At 41.0% G+C, this 16809-nt stretch overlaps 1 protein-coding gene across 13 annotated transcripts in view; it reads right to left on the bottom strand.

The window, feature by feature from the left end:
- Window positions 1-16809, bottom strand: part of PPP6R3 (protein phosphatase 6 regulatory subunit 3) — a 159836-nt gene that overhangs the window by 102381 nt on the left and 40646 nt on the right. For 6 of the 13 annotated variants that reach the window (XM_058439025.1, XM_058439026.1, XM_058439027.1 and 3 more), the window contains exons 1-3: window positions 13567-14099; window positions 12463-12589; window positions 2682-2820 (exon numbers count right to left, since the gene is read on the bottom strand). The exons of 4 other annotated variants lie outside the window; for them this stretch is intronic. The gene's annotated coding sequence lies outside the window, so the exon portion shown is untranslated. Of the gene's footprint in view, window positions 1-2681; window positions 2821-12462; window positions 12590-13566; window positions 14100-16809 lie in introns of those variants that run through there. 3 more of the 13 variants (XM_032153703.2, XM_058439021.1, XM_032153704.2) reach the window with 2 other exon arrangements.

Genomic DNA, 16809 nt, shown 5'->3' with positions numbered 1-16809 from the left:
ACCTCCACCTCCTGGGCTCAAGTGATCCTCCTGCCTCAGCCTCCTGAGTGGCTGGGATTAGAAGCAACCACCAACATGCCTGCTTAATTTTTTTATTTTTTGTAGAGACGGGATTTCACCATGTTGGCCAGGCTGGTCTCAAACTCCTGACCTCCAATGATCCGTCTGCCTTGGCCTCCCAAAGTTCTGGGATTGCGGGTGTGAGCCACTGTGCCTGGCCAATTAACATCATTATTCATTCTGATGTTCAAATTGTCCCACATTTGGCCAGTGGGAGCCCCTTCCAGCATGCTCTTGTGTACTTTTCATAGTTCTTAAGCACTTCCTTATTTCCTCATGTAACATGTTCTGGATTTGTCTTATGCATTCTGTGTTCAGCTTTGAAATCTGCCATTTCTCCAAGGAGTCTTGGTTCCTTTTAGTGGGGGATGTAATTTAGAAATGAAGGTCTGAGAGCAAAGTACGTTCATAGATACTGAGGCTGTCACTTCCTCTGTCCTTTTATAGTGAACAAAGCTGGGAAGGAATGTCAATTTCAAATGCTCCAACTCTGTTGTGTATCCCTGACTTTTAAATAGGAATGAAAACCAAGGATTACCAGACACCTCCAGAAAGCCTATACCATAAAAAGTAGCAAAACAAACAGAAAAATGCAAGTTAGAGGAAAAGACAATCAGAAAACAGGAAAGAAAATTGAAAGCCTAAAATAGAACATTTTAGCAACATTTTCCAACATCCAACCAACAGGGGTTCAAAAAAAAAGAAAGAACAAAAAAACAGAAGGGAGGAAATCAGATAAATAATTCCTGAAAACAGATCCACATCAAGGAACATCACTGTTAAACGGCATGACCCTGGCACAAAGAAGAGCCTAGGTATTCCAAGACCAAAAATCTGAATAGTTTCAGATTTCTCAAGAACCGAAAACAAAAAAATGAAGTAACACATCACATCCATTAGGATGGCTACTATAGGAAAAGAAGAAAAAAAAAAAACAGGAAATAAGTGTCAATAAGGATGTGGAGAAACTGGAACTCTTGTGCACTATTGGTGGGAATGCAAAATGGTACAGCAGCTGTGGTACAGTATGTTCATTCCTCAAAAAATTAAAAATAGAATTACTATATGACCCAGCAAGTCCACTTCTGGTTCTACACTCAAAAGAACTGAAGGCAGGGTCTTGAAAAGATATTTGTGTACCCGTGTTCATGGCAGCATTACTCACAACAGCTAAAACATGGAAGCAACCCAAGTGTCTATCAACAGATGAATGGGCAAGTGAAGTATGGTAGAGACGGAGTATCCCCTGTCCAAAATGCCTGAGACCAGAAGTATTTCAGATTTCAATTTTTTTGCATTTTAAAATATTTGCATATACATAATGAGATATCTTGGGATAGGGCCCAAATCTAAACATATAATTCAGTTTAAAGTATGCTTTATACATATATCCTAAAGGTAATTTTACATAATATTTTAAACAAATTGTGTATTGTGTGTCTATATTTTGACTGCAACCAGTCACATGAGGTCACATGTGTTGTATGAGGTCAGGTGTGGAATCTTCCACCTGTGGCATCGTGTCGGCACTCAAAAAGTTTCAGATTTTGAAGCATTTCAAATTTTCCAATTAGGGATGCTTAACCTGTATATACATACAATGGAATATTATTCAGTCTTGAAAAGGAAATTTTGATATATGCTACGATGTGGATGAACCATAAAGACGTGCCAAGTAAAATAAGCCAGTCACAAAAATGACAAAAATGTCTTGAATAAAGGCAGAAGACTAAGTAATTCCAACTTATTGGAGGTACTCAGAATAGTCAAAATCAGAGCTAGAAAGCAGAACAGGAGATGGAGGATGGTGCTGATTGCACAATGTTATGAAGGTATACTATTAAACTGTACACTTAAAATGGCTAAGATGGTAAATGTTGTTATATGTATTTTATTACAATAAAAAAATGATAATGAGGCAATGTCTAAAGAATTCTGAAGAGATGCGTTCTGGCTGAATGTCTGTCCCCCAACTCTTCCATTCATATGCTGAAGTCCTAACTCCCAGCATGGTTATATTTGGAGAAAGGAAGTAATTACAGTTAAATGGAGTTATAAGGGTGGGGCCCTGATTTGACAGGATTAGTATGCTTATGAGACACCACGTGCACATGAACCCAAGGAAAGGCCATGTTGAGAAAGTCTGGGTCATAATCTGGAAAGACACAATCTTGAATGTCACAATCCCAAATGTTGAATGCTCATCTGCAGTGGATTCTAATTATTGACTGGATAACTTTGTGAACATTAGAATTCTGGGCATGTTTGGAACGTCGGTTTGAAAGCTCTTCCGAGCTGGTATGACTTTTCTTTCTCTTCTCTATGTTCTCATTGTTTCAGGATTGCTGCCCCCCCCACCGCCTCACCCCTCCAGCTCCTGGTTCTTTGTCCCAGCCATTTCCTGTGGTACTGTGCTGTGTCTGCCTTGTGGAGACCCTGAGGATGTTCTAGATGGAGTTACCAAGCCCCCAACAGGCTGGTCCAGTTCCTGGCCTCCACAAAGTGTGTGTCCTTTTGCCTCAGGAGACCAGGTGCTTGTAAAAGCTGCAGCCCCCAGCAGAGTTTGGCCTGTTTTTCTGCCTGTTTCACAAGAGAGTGAGCCCCCGGCTCCAGCTGCCCACCTGCATGAAGCTCTGTTAATGGCTGGGACCCCCGTAGCACCTGGGCCCCCAGCCTGGTGCTGGGCCTGGGCTTCAGCTTCTCTCCAATTCCCGTCTACTCCACATCTGGTCCTGGGAGATGTTTTCTTTCCTTTTGAGCCTGAAAGATCAAAAGCCCTAAAGTCTAAAATCCTGAAAATTACAATCCCAAAAGATCAAAATCCCAAAAATGTAATTCTGGAAAAAATAATTTTAAAAAACTTTTGGAAGACATGTATTTATACTTTCAAAGGGGGATTTCAGGCCAGGCATGGTGGCTCACTCCTGTAATCCCAGCACTTTGGGAGGCTGAGGCAGGTGGATCACCTGAGGTCAGGAGTTCAAGACCAGCCTGGCCAACATGGCGAAACCCCGTCTCTACTAAAAATACAAAAATTAGCCAGGCATGGTGATGCACGCCTGTAATCCCAGCTACTTGGGAGCCTGAGGCAGGAGAATCACTTGAACCTGGGAGGCAGAAGTTGCAGTGAGCCGAGATCACAACACTATACTCCAGCCTGGGTGACAGAGCAAGACTCCGTCTCAAAAAATAAAAAATAAAGGGGGATTTGAGAAACATAAAAAAATGAGAGAACACGTCATAGGTCACTTTACACAATAAAATAGGCAATAATCACATGCATATTTTTGCAAGGATACAAGGTATAATTCAGGTCTAATAATGACAGTCACATGAGTAGACTAACAGTCGTGAGCAGACAAACTACATTCATAAAGAAATAGGTTTAAAAAAAAAAAAGCGAAATGCATAAATGTATATAACAGCCGGCATGGTGGCTCAGGCTTGAGATCCCAGAGCTTTGGGAGGCTCTGACGGGTGGAATGCTTAAGGCCAGTTCAAGACCAGCCTGGGCAACACAGTGAGATCCCCTACAAAAAAAAATTTTTTTTTAATTAGCTGGACTTTGGAGTACGCACCTGCAGTCTTAGCTACTCAGGAGGCTAAGGCAGGAGGGTCGCTTAAAGCCCAGGAGTTTGAGGTTACAGAGAGCTATGATCATGCCACCGCACTCCAGCCTGGGTGACAAAGCAAGACCTTGTCTCACTCATTCATTCGTACATACATTAAATGCATATAACTACGGGTGGTAATTGTATGCACTCAGCTTTATAACTGCAGTCATCTACAACCTATGTCTTTTGATGAGATCTACCAAAAACCATGATGGATCAACATCACATATGCAGTTGCTCAGAGAGCCGAGATCTCGAATTTTATCTTTCACAAATGCAGATATACAAAAAGGACATCTCTTTATTTACTGAGGAAGTTTCAACTGTTTTACACATATGTACAATGTTTACACACAAAGTCAACACTGTAAAAATGTACTTTTGTGGAGTCAAATATGCAAAAAATGCATAAAACAAAAAGAATATATACAACTTATACCCCCAGTATTGAATACGATGTGAAGACTAAATACATAGCATAGCAAACTGGCGCTATGTGTGAATGGGCAGAAGTCTTATAGGACTGAATAACTTGGCAGAAGAGATTTCTTGTAGTTTTTGTCTGTCTTCACTGCATCTGTGATCTTCGAAATACTTGTTGCACTTGTATTTGAAGAGCAGTTGTGGTCTTCAAACTCTATAAGTACATGCTGTCTGTTTCAAAGTCTGTTATGTCCTGCTGTTGCAATTAAGCAATTTTCTGCTTTCATAGCCCTAATAATAATAAACTTTAACATTTTTATCTTTCACCATTAAGTAGCCTCATACACTTATCACCGCCTTTTTGCAAGGGAACAATTTCACAGATCTGTTCCACTGTGTTTTAAGAAACACAGTAAGAAGGAATATTTGACTTCCCCAATACCAGATTTGTATTAAGCTTCTCCAGCAAGACAGAACTGATAAGATATGTATACAGATACATGAGAGGGGATTTATGCAGGGAATGAGCTCATGCAATTATGGTGCTGGGAAGTCCCATGACAGGCAAGCTGAAGACCCCCAGGATGCCGGTGACAAGGTTCAATCCAAGTCCAAAGGGCCTGAGAACGAGGGACGCCAGTGGTTTCTAACTCAGTCCACAAAAGCCTCAGGACCCATGGGGGCTGCTGGTGTACATCCTGGAGTCCAAAGGCTGGCAACCCTGGATTTCTCACATCCAAGGCAGCAGAAGAGTCTGGGCCCTGGTTGATTGGATGGTACCTGCCAACACTGAGGGCAGATCTTCCCCGCAGCCCGCTCAGACTCACGCATTAGTGAGTGAGGTATTATCAATTATAAAATAGGGATAATAACTAATGACAGGAATGGAAAAGCACTTGTACAATGCCAGCACAAAAGGTTTGTAAGGGCAGACATTGATACCTGATGTTTTGTGATTAAGCAAGTGCATTTAGATGCTGTTTGAGAATTTTTCCATCTCCTCTGAAAACACTCTCACAGACACACCCAAAACCTAATGTTTCACCAGGTTTCTAGGTATTCCTTAGTTAAGGTGTCACCTAAAACTGAGTCCACAAGTCCACCTATTGTCAACGTGGTACCCACACACATCTCCTTAAACCATACTTAATTTATGAATAAAGACAATAACAAGGTAATAGTTCCGTCTAACGTGATGCAACTATCCTACGCACAACCAAAAACATACTATCTCTTCCCCAGTAACTGGCTTTCAGGGCTTCAACACTCAGGATTTTAATCTTTTGTGATTTTCAGGATTTTAGAGATTATAATCTTTAAGGATTTTGATCTTCAGGGATTCTGATCTTTAGGTATTCCAACATTTGGGATTATGGTGCTCCAGACTGTGTCATCTGGTATGATGACTGGCACCACATGTGAGAAGAGATGGTGTCTATAAACCAGAAAGAGGCCACTCTCTAGAAACCAAATTGGCAAGAAGCTTGATCTTGAACTTCTAGCTTACAGAACATGAGAAAATAAATTTCTGTTGTTTAAGCCACCCAGCCTATGATATTTTGTTATGGCAACCCTGAGCAGACTAATATAGAAGGAAAACTATTTCCAACCTAAAAGCATATACCCAGTCAAACTACATCAATCACGAGTACACAGAAAGACACACAGTCTCAAAAGATCTAGCTCCTATACACCTTTCTCACCGAAAACTACCGGCAACTATGCTCCACTAAAACTAACGACAGCAACAAGGTAACACAGAACACAGGAATAGGAGGTCCAATGGAGAGGAAAGAGGTAAAAAGAACCCCCAAGGTCACAGAATGGGAGAGCCAGCAGTCCAAACTAGAAAGATTCCTTCAAAAGGATAAAGATGAGGGAAGATCTGAATATGTAACTGGCTAAAAGTCTGAGGCTAAATTAGTGATAAGTACATTTAAAACACACACACACACGGCTGGGCGCAGTGGCTCATGCCTGTAATCCCAGCACTTTGGGAGGCCGAGGCGGGCGTATCACCTGAAGTCAGGAGTTTAAGACCAGCCTGGCAAACATGGTGAAACCCCGTCCCCGCTAAAAATACAAAAATTAGCTAGGTGTGGTGGCACACGCCTGCAATCCCAGCTCCTCAGGAAGCTGAGGCAGGGGAATCGCTTGAACCCAGGAGGCAGAGGTTGCCATGAGCTGAGATCGCGACACTGCACTCCAGCCTGGGCAACAGAGTGAGACTCCAACTCAAAACACACACACACACACACACACACACACACACACACACACACACAAAAGGTTGTTTAGGAAAGGAAAGTATTTGTAATTTATACCACTTAACAGCTATAAATAGTATACATGGGCCAGGCACGGTGGCTCATGCCTGTAATCCCAGCACTTTGGGAGGCCAAGGCGGGCGGATCACAAGGTCAGGAGTTTGAGATCAACCTTACCAACATGGTGAAACCACATCTCTACTAAAAATACAAAAATTAGCCGGACGTGGTGGCGCATGCCTTAAATCCAGCTACTCAGGAGGCTGAGGCAGGAGAATCACTTGAACCCGGGAGGCAGAGGTTGCAGTGAGCTGAGATCACACCACTGCACTCCAGCCTGGGCGACAGAGCGAGACTCCGCCTCAAAAAAAAAAAAAAAAAGTATGCATGGTCGTAATGTAGTATACGTGGTTGTAATGAAAAAACTAAATAGTGATTTAACCAAAATGTTAACAAACCTCTATTGGGTGGATAGGGAAGACAGAAAACAGGGATAAAGGTACAGTAAAGGAGAGAAGAAAGAGCCAATCCTTATCTTCCATGTCAGAAAATCAATAGATACTGCTTAGAACTAAAAAAATCAGGAAGTTTACACACAAGTATGAACTCTTCAAATACAGTCTTCAGACATATGGAGGTAAATATACATTTTTAACTGGTTAAAACAGTCCAAAGTATTATACTGTCTTCAGGAAAGGGAAAAAAAGAGACTGGGATACTTAAGGACTCCTGTTTGTCTTACCCAATCTAGAATAGTTGACTCCAAAATATGGACATATAAAGCTTTAGCTTAAAGAAAAACTTAGAAGTTTTTAAGAAAAAATGCTGGGGCTCATGCCTATAATCACAGCACTTTGAGAGACCAAGGCGGGAGGATCACCTGAGCCCAGGAGTTCGAGACCAGCCTGGGTAACATGGCAAGACCCCATTCTCTACAAAAATTTTAAAAATCAGCCAAGCATGGTAGCGCACACCTGTGGTCCCAGCTACTCCAGAGGCTGAGGCAGGAAAGTCACTTGAGCCCAGGAGGTTGAGGCTACGGTGAACTGTGTCACGCCATAGCACTCCAGCCTGGGCTACCTAACAAAATCCTGCTCAAAAAAAACAAAGAAGAACGTTGGACTAGGAAGAGGTATTAAATGTTGAGAGACCAGAGAGCTGTAATATCAGGTCACACAGGTAATGAGAAGCTAAGACAAATCACTTAACCTGAGTATCCATTTCTTCATCTATAAAATAAAGTAGGCCAGGTGTAGTAGGGGCTCATGCCTGTAATCCCAGCACTTTGGGAGGCCAAGGTGGGCCAATCACTTGAGCTCAGGAGTTAGAGGACACCCTGAGCAACATGGGGAGACCCCCACCTCTACAAAACTTATCAAAAAAAAAAGGGGGGGGGCGAGCACAGTAGCTCACACCTGTAATCCCAGCACTTTGGGAGGTGCCAAGTCAGGTGGATCACCTCAGGTCAATAGTTTGAGACCAGCCTGGCCAAGAAGGTGAAACCCTGTCTCTACTAAAAAAAAAAAAATTAGCCAAGTGTGGTGGTGGGCACCTGTAATCCCAGCTACTTGGGAGGCAGAGGCAGGAGAATCGCTTGAACCCAGGTGGCAGGGGTTGCAGTGGGCTGAGATTGTGCTATTGCACTTCAAACTGGGCAACGAGAGTGAAACTCCATCTCAAAAAAAAAAAAATTAGCCAGATGCAGTGGCTTATGTCTAGTCCCAGCTACTCAAGGGGCAGAGGTTTCAATGAGCCAAGATTGTGCCATAGCACTCCAGCCTGGGTGATAGGAATGACACCCTGTCTCAAAAATAAAAATAAGAGAGGTGGAGTAAATTAACTCTAAATTTTCTTGTTGCTTCAACAATTTATGAATCTAATATAAAAATAATCAAAGCTTTAAACATGGTACCAGTGGCTACAGAAAAATTTAAGCAGGACTTGGTAAAAAAAAAAAAAAAAAGAGAAGTAAAATAAAAAAATAAAATCTGCTTTAAGCCCGGAGGGACTGAGAACGTACTGATGGTGAAGGAGAAGTTAGACAAGCACGGTTGAGGAAATCAAGATCCAAGGTTTCCAAGTTTCCTATCCTCACAGGGAAAGAATTTAACCGACAATATCCAGATATACTACGGCACAACACCACTAAAAAAAGCTAAGCCACAAAGAGATGCTTTGAAAGTTAAACACAAACAGATGAGGGTGGAATCCATAAGGATGATGAAAGGTTCTCCCTAAAGAACACTAAAGCCGAAAACGGGGGACTTCTCCAAGTATTTAATTTCTATTTACATCATAATTAAAGGACAGGGTGAGAAACGGACATGGTTAGAATAAGACTATTCTGAAACACTGGGAGATGCTGCACTGCATCATGGAAGCTAACGAGGAAGACTACGGTTTTAATCATCAATAATATCAGATGTGGTTCAGTAGTTGATAGCATCAGACTATTCTCTTAGAGGAAATGAATCCAAAGCCCCCTTTCCAAAAAAGAAATCAAGACAGGAAAAGAAAATAGTATACTTTTATTTTTAACCAATCATTCCTTCAATAGACTGCATTTTTCTCAACAGTCATACAACCTAACCCTGTCACACAACCTAACCCTGTCACAAGATTTCTCTTCTTTTCAGTACTGCTGACTCTGATAACACCAATAAAGAGAATGCAAGTGCAACATAATGATAAAAATAACATTTAAGAATGAGGACTGCTTTGGACTAAAACACCAAAACCACAAATTCTCAACTAAACAGCATCTAAGTGAACTTGCTTAATCACAAAATTTGAGAACAGCAGGAATGAAAACTATCCTACAAACCTTTTGTGTTGGCACTGTGCAAGTGCTTTTCCATCCTATTATTATCATCCCTGTTTTATAGTCTAGGAAAACAAAGGATTTACCCCAAATCACTCTTATATGGACACTAAATTTATTTAAAAACAAAAAGCCGGCCAGGCACAGTGGCTCACACCTGTAATCCTAGCACTGTGAGAGGCCGAGGTGGGCGGATCACGAGGTCAGGAGTTCCAGACCAGCCTGGCCAACGTGGTGAAACCCCGCCTCCACTAAAAATACAAAAAAAATAAGCCGGGCTTGGTGGCTGGTGCCTGTAATCCCAGCTACTCGGGAGGCTGAGGCAGGAGAATTGCTTAAATGCAGGAGGCAGAGGCTGCAGTGAGCCGAGACTGTGCCACTGCACTCCAGCCTGGGTGATGGATCAAGACTCCATCTCAAAAAAAAAAAAAAAAAAAAGCCAAAAAACTCACTTTAGGCCGGGAAAAAAAGCAGTAGTAATCTGCTCCCTATCCTCTCATATCAATTTTTTTTTACACATGAGGTCTTGCTATGTTGCCCAGGCTGGTCTCAAACACTTAGACTCAAGCGATCCTCCCACCTCAGCCTCCCAAAGTGCTAGGATTACAGGTGTTAGCCACCTCACCCAACCTCATATAAATTTCTAATACAAATACCACGATATTCCTGATGCAAACTCATAAGAGGAAACCATAGCTATTGCATAACATGCAAGAAAGCATTTTCTCCTGAGAGCACATATCATACACAACTAAAGATGCACTCTCCATTAGACAGACAGGTGGTATCGCAAAGCTTGGACAAACAAAAGCAAGGAATTCTAGTTTTTAACTGGCATCAGGAAGTCCCAGGACAGGCCACCTCAGAACGCCCCCCTAATGCAAATCTCAATAATCCCATTGCTGCAAGTACCCTCACATGTTTTCTAAAACACCCAAGTTTGAAGAGATGAAGGTAACGAGATGGGAAGATAATTCATCTCTATGATGACTTGTTCACCATTTTTACCTTCAATGCCTAGCACACTGACACTGTAAATTTAAAAATCATCCACAAAATTTTGAATACAAAAATCATCAAAAATAACTGCACAAATGCCCATAATCAGGCAACAACCAACTTCCATGACTGTTGATAAATAACCTAATTCCCATGTCTTCAGAGGCATCTTCCAACAAAAATAACTATATATAGGCAACTTGATCAGCCCATTTCAGAAACACCAACCATTTTAGTACAGGCCGAGGTAGGAGCACCAAGACTTCTAAGCCATTAATCAATAATCACTATACCAAAAAAAAAAAAAAAAGGAAAAAGACTACTGTGTAAAGTACAAAACACCCAAGGTAAATCCATACTACCACCTTCTAAAAGCAAAATCATGTATGTAAAGTACTTGAAGTAAAGACTTTGGCACCTAATTTGACTACATCACTGTCTGGCTATGCACCCTAATGGACACTCAAATCACTGCAGGCATACACGAAGCCAACACAATCTAAGCTGCTATTTAAAATACAGCCAAGTCATAAATTAGTACATCAACATCTAAAGTAAGGCCCAAAGAACTACCTCTGCCTGTTCTAACAACAGTGGGCAGGGACACACAGCAAAGGTACAAATGACTACATGATCCCAATCACCGAGCTATATTTAGTGGGCTCAGCCAAGGTATACGATCAAGCTTAATTTGATGTAAAAGTTGAAACTTCCATAATCCATAGTACAAAGATAAAAAAGACCAAAACTTCTTATATGGAATCTTGGCAATCAAGTGGTTATTATCTGAGATACGTGTATAAAGATTGCTGAAAGGTGAGAGGAATGGGGAAGATGATGGTCAGGGGAGAAAAAGCCTTAATTAGCAGGAAAAAGGGTTTTTTTCTTTGAGATATATAGTGCATAGCATGGTGAATGTAGTAAATACTCATCCCATTGTGCATTTCAAAATCACAAAGAGAATTTCCAATTTCTTCCCACAAAAAAGTATTTGTGGTGATGAATGTTAATTAACTTGATTTAATTACTCTACATTGTATACATGAATCATAACATCACTTTGTACCCTATAAGTAACAGCTATAATTTATCAATTTACAGTTAGGAATTTTTTTTTTTTTTTAAAGTATAAAGGGCTGGGTGCAGTGGTTCATGCCCATAATCCCAACACCTTGGGGACTGAAGCAGGAAGATCACTTGAGGCCAGGAGTTAGAGACCAGCCTGTGCAAAAGAGCAAGACCCTGTCTCTATTAAAAATATAAAAATTAGCCAGGCGTGGTGGTGCACGCCTATAGTCCCAGCTATTCAGAAGCCGAGCTAAGAAAATTGCTTGAGCACAGGAGAACTCAAGCCTAAGGTGGGATTTTTATTACGTTGGTGCAAAAGTAATTGTGGTTTTTGCAATTAAAAGTAATGGCAAAAACCACAACTACTTTTGCACCAACCTAATAAACTGGCCAAACAAGATACCTACAAAGCGGGGGAAAAAAAGGAAACAATCTCATACAGGCTCTTATCAGTGTCCAAAAATAAAGAAAAAAAGGATAAAACATGAATGAAGAAAAGGCTCAGGCCAAGACTAGTTGTAGCACTATCCCAAGCTCCAAGAGTTAAGTCTTTACTCCCAGTTTTGAACCTAAACCTTCTAATGTGTAGCTGGCAATTCCAGTCATACTCGTATGCCTTAGTCTCCACCATTAGCATTTCTAAAAAAAGATTAACAAGAAAGGGAAACACGCTACGGCTGAGCTGTCCAGTTCCACAGCCACACACAGTTACTGAGCACCTGAAACGTGGCTAGGAAGGCAAAGGAGCTGGTTTTTTGTTGTTGTTCCACCCCACTCCCCCGGGAGCTGAATTTTAAATTAATTTTAACTACTTAGGTTAAAATTTAACTACTTAGGTTGGTGAAAAGTAATCATGGTTTTTGTCATTACTTTTTATTGCAAAAACTGCAATTACTTTTGTACCAACCTAATACAAAGTTCTACCGGACAGCACTGCTCTCACGTTAAAACTAAGCACACACATACCAAGACCCTGTCTCTCTAAATAAATAAATAAAAATAATTCAATTTTTAAAAATCTAAGCACAGAATAAATGTTTATGGCCTGTAATCTTGGGATGAATAAATTCTCATCTTCTAGGTCTTAACTTTCTCAACCAAAAAATGTAAGAGTTCAACTCGATTGTGCCCACGATTCTAAATGAACTAGTGCAGCATATAAATTAATATTCTTCATTCAAACAGTAGTAATGTAATTAAAGCCACATACCCCTTAAAATTATGGGAGGTACCTCAAACTGATGACACAAGGGTATTATATGACCCCTCCATATGGCCGAGGAAGTTCTGTCACTACTTGAGCAAGTCACCACATCTCTCTGAGCTTGTTTTCTTATCTGTAAATGAGAGGTTTAGACTAAATGATTACTTAAGACACTTCAAATCCTAAAATTCTTCATTCCTTTAGATCTAAGACGACATAGAAAAGAACAAATAAAATAAGTGAAACCAAGATACTCAAAGAAATAAAGAAAAATAAATTATAAATACCAGTTTAAACTCTTAAGAAATGAAGTAAATTGAAACCAGACCCCAATGACAGAGGATGTAAAGTTGTACAATGTCAGTGTGCTCTGCTAGGAGGCTGATTTGGTCTACTGGCATGTGCCTAGTTTTTCATTTTTGCTTTAGTCCACATGTAAAAACACTGCTATGTCCAAAGAAGGCCAAACTGCAAAAAGTTCTATACAACCAGGTGCATGTAGCTGGGATGAGAACACACAGCTCACAAAGGTTTGGACTGTTCTTTCCCCCAACAAAAACTTGACCAAGAAAATCTTCCTACACTAGACAGCTATAGTAGAATCCCCACTGCTGCTTTCAGGGCTCTCAAATTGCATCAGGAGCTTTGCTTACTTTGTCAATGAGCCAAACCAAGTAAAACGGGATGCCCTCTTGACAGGAGGTACAGTTACTTTTAGCAGCAATAAGGTAAACCAAAGTGTGCATTCATCCATAAAGATATTGTAAGATATCCTTTCCTGTGGTGTATAACCCAGTAAATATATGAAATAGGAAAGAATCCACTCAAAAGAATCCTAACAGGTATCTGGAGAAGGGAATATAGCCTATTGACTTAAGTGAAACATGAAAAAGTAGAGGGTCAGGGCTGAAGGACAAGCTCTACACAGCTCTTTTCAAAGGTACCTTTCTATATACGTTGTGTGGCCTATACCAGACCCAGCTGTATATTTCTCAATCTTGAAAATCTTTAATGAAAAAAAAAAAAAGTAACTCTCAAAGAACCTGACTTACAGCACAGTAAGAAAAAAAACAAACAATTTCTACTTTCTTCAGGAATATAATGCTTTACCTGGTATAGACGTTCCTTTGTTTTACTGCTGATTTAACCAGGCCACCACTGATGACTATTTAGTTTTCACTTTTTGCTATTACAAAAATGTGCCATTATTTCCAGAAGTGGATCTGCTGGATCAAAGAATGTGCGCTTCTAATTAGGTACATGGTCAAGTGGCTCTCCAATGAGGTACACAGCCAAGTGGCTCTCCACGGAGGTCAGCCCTACCCATATTCCCCCAGTGATGTGTGAAAGCCTGTTTCCACACACCTGGTCAACAATGCATTTGCTTTTCTCTTCAGTGAGGTTGGGCACTGTTCATATGTTGAAGAACCATTTATAATTCACTTTTCTGCCATCTGTCTGTTTATATCCTTTGTCTACTTTTCTACTGGGTTGGTCTTCTCAATGATTTGTAGGGGTTATTTAAAAAAAAGAAAAAGAGTTCTTTGTCTGATAGCATTCCCTCTTCACCTCATTCCAATCTGCGATCTCTCTACCACTCAGCTCAAACTGCTCTTTCAGGTCACTGACAACCTCCAGATGGGGCTAAATTCAAATGAAACTCTTCTGTTCTCACGTACACCTCACCTTCAGCAGCATGCAAGGCAGTCCCCCAGAAGACCCTCCTCATTAGAACATTCTCCTCGCCTGGCTTCTCTGATGTCACACACTCATTGTTTTCTCACTGGCCATTTCTCAATCTCCCTAGTTGGAGGGCTGCTCCTCTCCTTCCTTCCTTCCTTCTTCTGTCCCACTGATAACACAGAGGCTCCCACAGAGGTCAGGCTGTGGACCTAGCACACTTTCCTGAGTGCACCACATTTGCTCGAAGTAAATTCACATTTGTTTTATTTGTGCTGTTTCCCCAGCAACTAAAACAAAGTGCTGGGAGATTCAAGACAAGTTCTGTTGAATAAATGAAGCCATTTCTGTGGGTTGTAGTGAGCCAATATCACGTCACTGCACTCCAGCCTGGGCAACAGAGTGAGACTCCGTCTCAAAAACAAAAACAAAAACAAACAAAAAAAAATTCCTCTCCATAAACACAACTAAGGTCCAAATTTATAAAACCAAAACAACCATCAAGGCATTTCAAACACAGGTAACCCAATGACTGGCAGACATTTCCCTTTGGATATCTCACAAGCACATGGTATTTAATCTCCAAAATGGAGCTTTTGCTCTCCATCACACGCTGCCCATCCAACCAAACCTCCTCTTCACCATGCCCTCCCCATCTCAGTAAAAGGCACACCCCAGTTGTGAAAGGCAGCCTGGAAAACAGCCCTGGCTCCTCTTTTCCCTTCCAATCCAATTCGCCAAAACATTGTCAGTTCCGCCTTATACTTTCCCTTCTCTGCATCTTTTGCCATGGCCTGGAATAAGGTAAACTGGAGTGTGCATTCATCCATAAAGACCTTTTAAGATACCCTTTGGACACAGCTTCCTAATTCATCCCCCAGTCTCCTCTGGCCCTTCCAACCCACTGTTTACTTGGGTTCTTGGAGGGCCTTCTGCAACTCCCATGTGAGCATGAACAATAATGATAATAATTCTGATATATGCTCTCTACTACGGTGGCCACATACAGCTTTTGGGCACTTGAAATAGGACTAGTTTCATCTAAGAGGTACTAAGAGTATAAAATATGCAACGGATTTCAAAGATGTAGTACAAAAAATGTGAAAACATCTCAATTTTCCTACTGATTATATGTTGAAACAATATTTTGGACATATTGGGTTGTATAAAACATATTAATTTTATGCATTTTTTACTTTCTTCATGTGGCTACTAGAAAATTTAAGATTACATACATAGCCTGCATTGTCTTTCGCTGTCCTGAGCATTTCACGAGGGTACCAGCACCACGTCCATCATCTTTAACCATGTACACAGTTAAGTCCTCACTTAATAGTGTCAACAGGTTTTTTCAAACTGCGACTTTAAGCAAAACAACATACAGTATCTTGAATAACGCCATTCCATTATAACACTGATGAGGCAGACAAAACTGGTTCAGTTCTATGTCATTTTGCTTAAGTTTGCAGTTTCCAAGAACCCGTTAATGGCGTTAAGTGAGGACTTACTGTATGACCAAAGCACAGGAAGCACAGGACTGGCACAGGGTAGGCACCCAAGGTATCTGCTGAATGAATAAGTGGCCAAAAATTGGTATCATTTACATACATTCACTTATAAACAAAACATGAAAAATTTAATTATTACTTGAAGTTGAATGATACTTTAAAAATACAGTTGGAATTAAGAAAACAACTCTTTCAGTTTAAACTCTGGATACACACGCATTTTAAGAAATAATTTGAAGGCTGGGCACAGTGGCTCACGCCTGTAATTCCAGCACTTTGGGAGGCCAAGGCGGGCAGATCACTTGAGGCCAGGAGTTCGAGACCAGCCTGGCCAACATGGTGAAACCCCATCTCTACTAAAATTACAAAAATCAGCCAGGTGTGGTGGTGCACGCTTGTAATCCCAGCTACTCAGGGGGCTGAGGCACGAGAATCGTTTGAACCTGGGAAGCAGAGGTTGCACTGGCCGAGATCACGCCACTGCACTCCAGCTTACATGACAGAGTGAGACCCTGTCTCAAAATAATAATAATTTGTCTACTACTTCAACGTGCAGGGTTAATCACAATGTAATTTATTCTTCTAATTTTTCATCATGAAAGTTTCTGTTAGAAAAGAAAGAGGCTGGAGAACACTAAAAATTCAATGTTAACCTACAAAGAACTTAAGAATTTTGAGTTATCAACCCTTAACATACTATTCATCACAACTTCAAAACTGGCAACAAGAGAAGGAAAGCCAGCAGACAGCACAAGGAGAAAACAAGTAGACAATAAACATGAAAAAACTAACAACAGCGAAATCCATGCTGATGATGCCCTGCAACATTCTGAACTGCCAGTGAGGGCATGATGCACTCAAGATGACCAGACTGCCACTGGCCTCCCAAACACACAGAAAAGGAAGGCGGTAGACGTGCCTTCCAAAATGAACACCATTACCCTTTAAGTATTGAACAGCTGTGGTCTAAATGAATTTCAATGTGATTTAGGTTAGAAGCCCTTAAAAATTTCAGTTTAGCTCCACATTCAACCTCCAGAGACAGATCACAACCAAAGCAGCAGCACCATTTTCAGATAAAATTTTAGGCTGAGCACAGTGGCTCACGCCTGTAATCCCAGCACTTTGGGTGGCCGAGGCGGGCAGATCACGAGGTCAGGAGTTC

The sequence above is a fragment of the Hylobates moloch genome, unplaced genomic scaffold (assembly GCF_009828535.3).
Source record: "Hylobates moloch isolate HMO894 unplaced genomic scaffold, HMol_V3 SCAFFOLD_5, whole genome shotgun sequence".
Taxonomy (NCBI): domain Eukaryota; kingdom Metazoa; phylum Chordata; class Mammalia; order Primates; family Hylobatidae; genus Hylobates; species Hylobates moloch.
The sequence above is the reverse complement of the archived record's forward strand: the minus strand, read 5'-3'. Positions and strand labels throughout refer to the sequence as shown.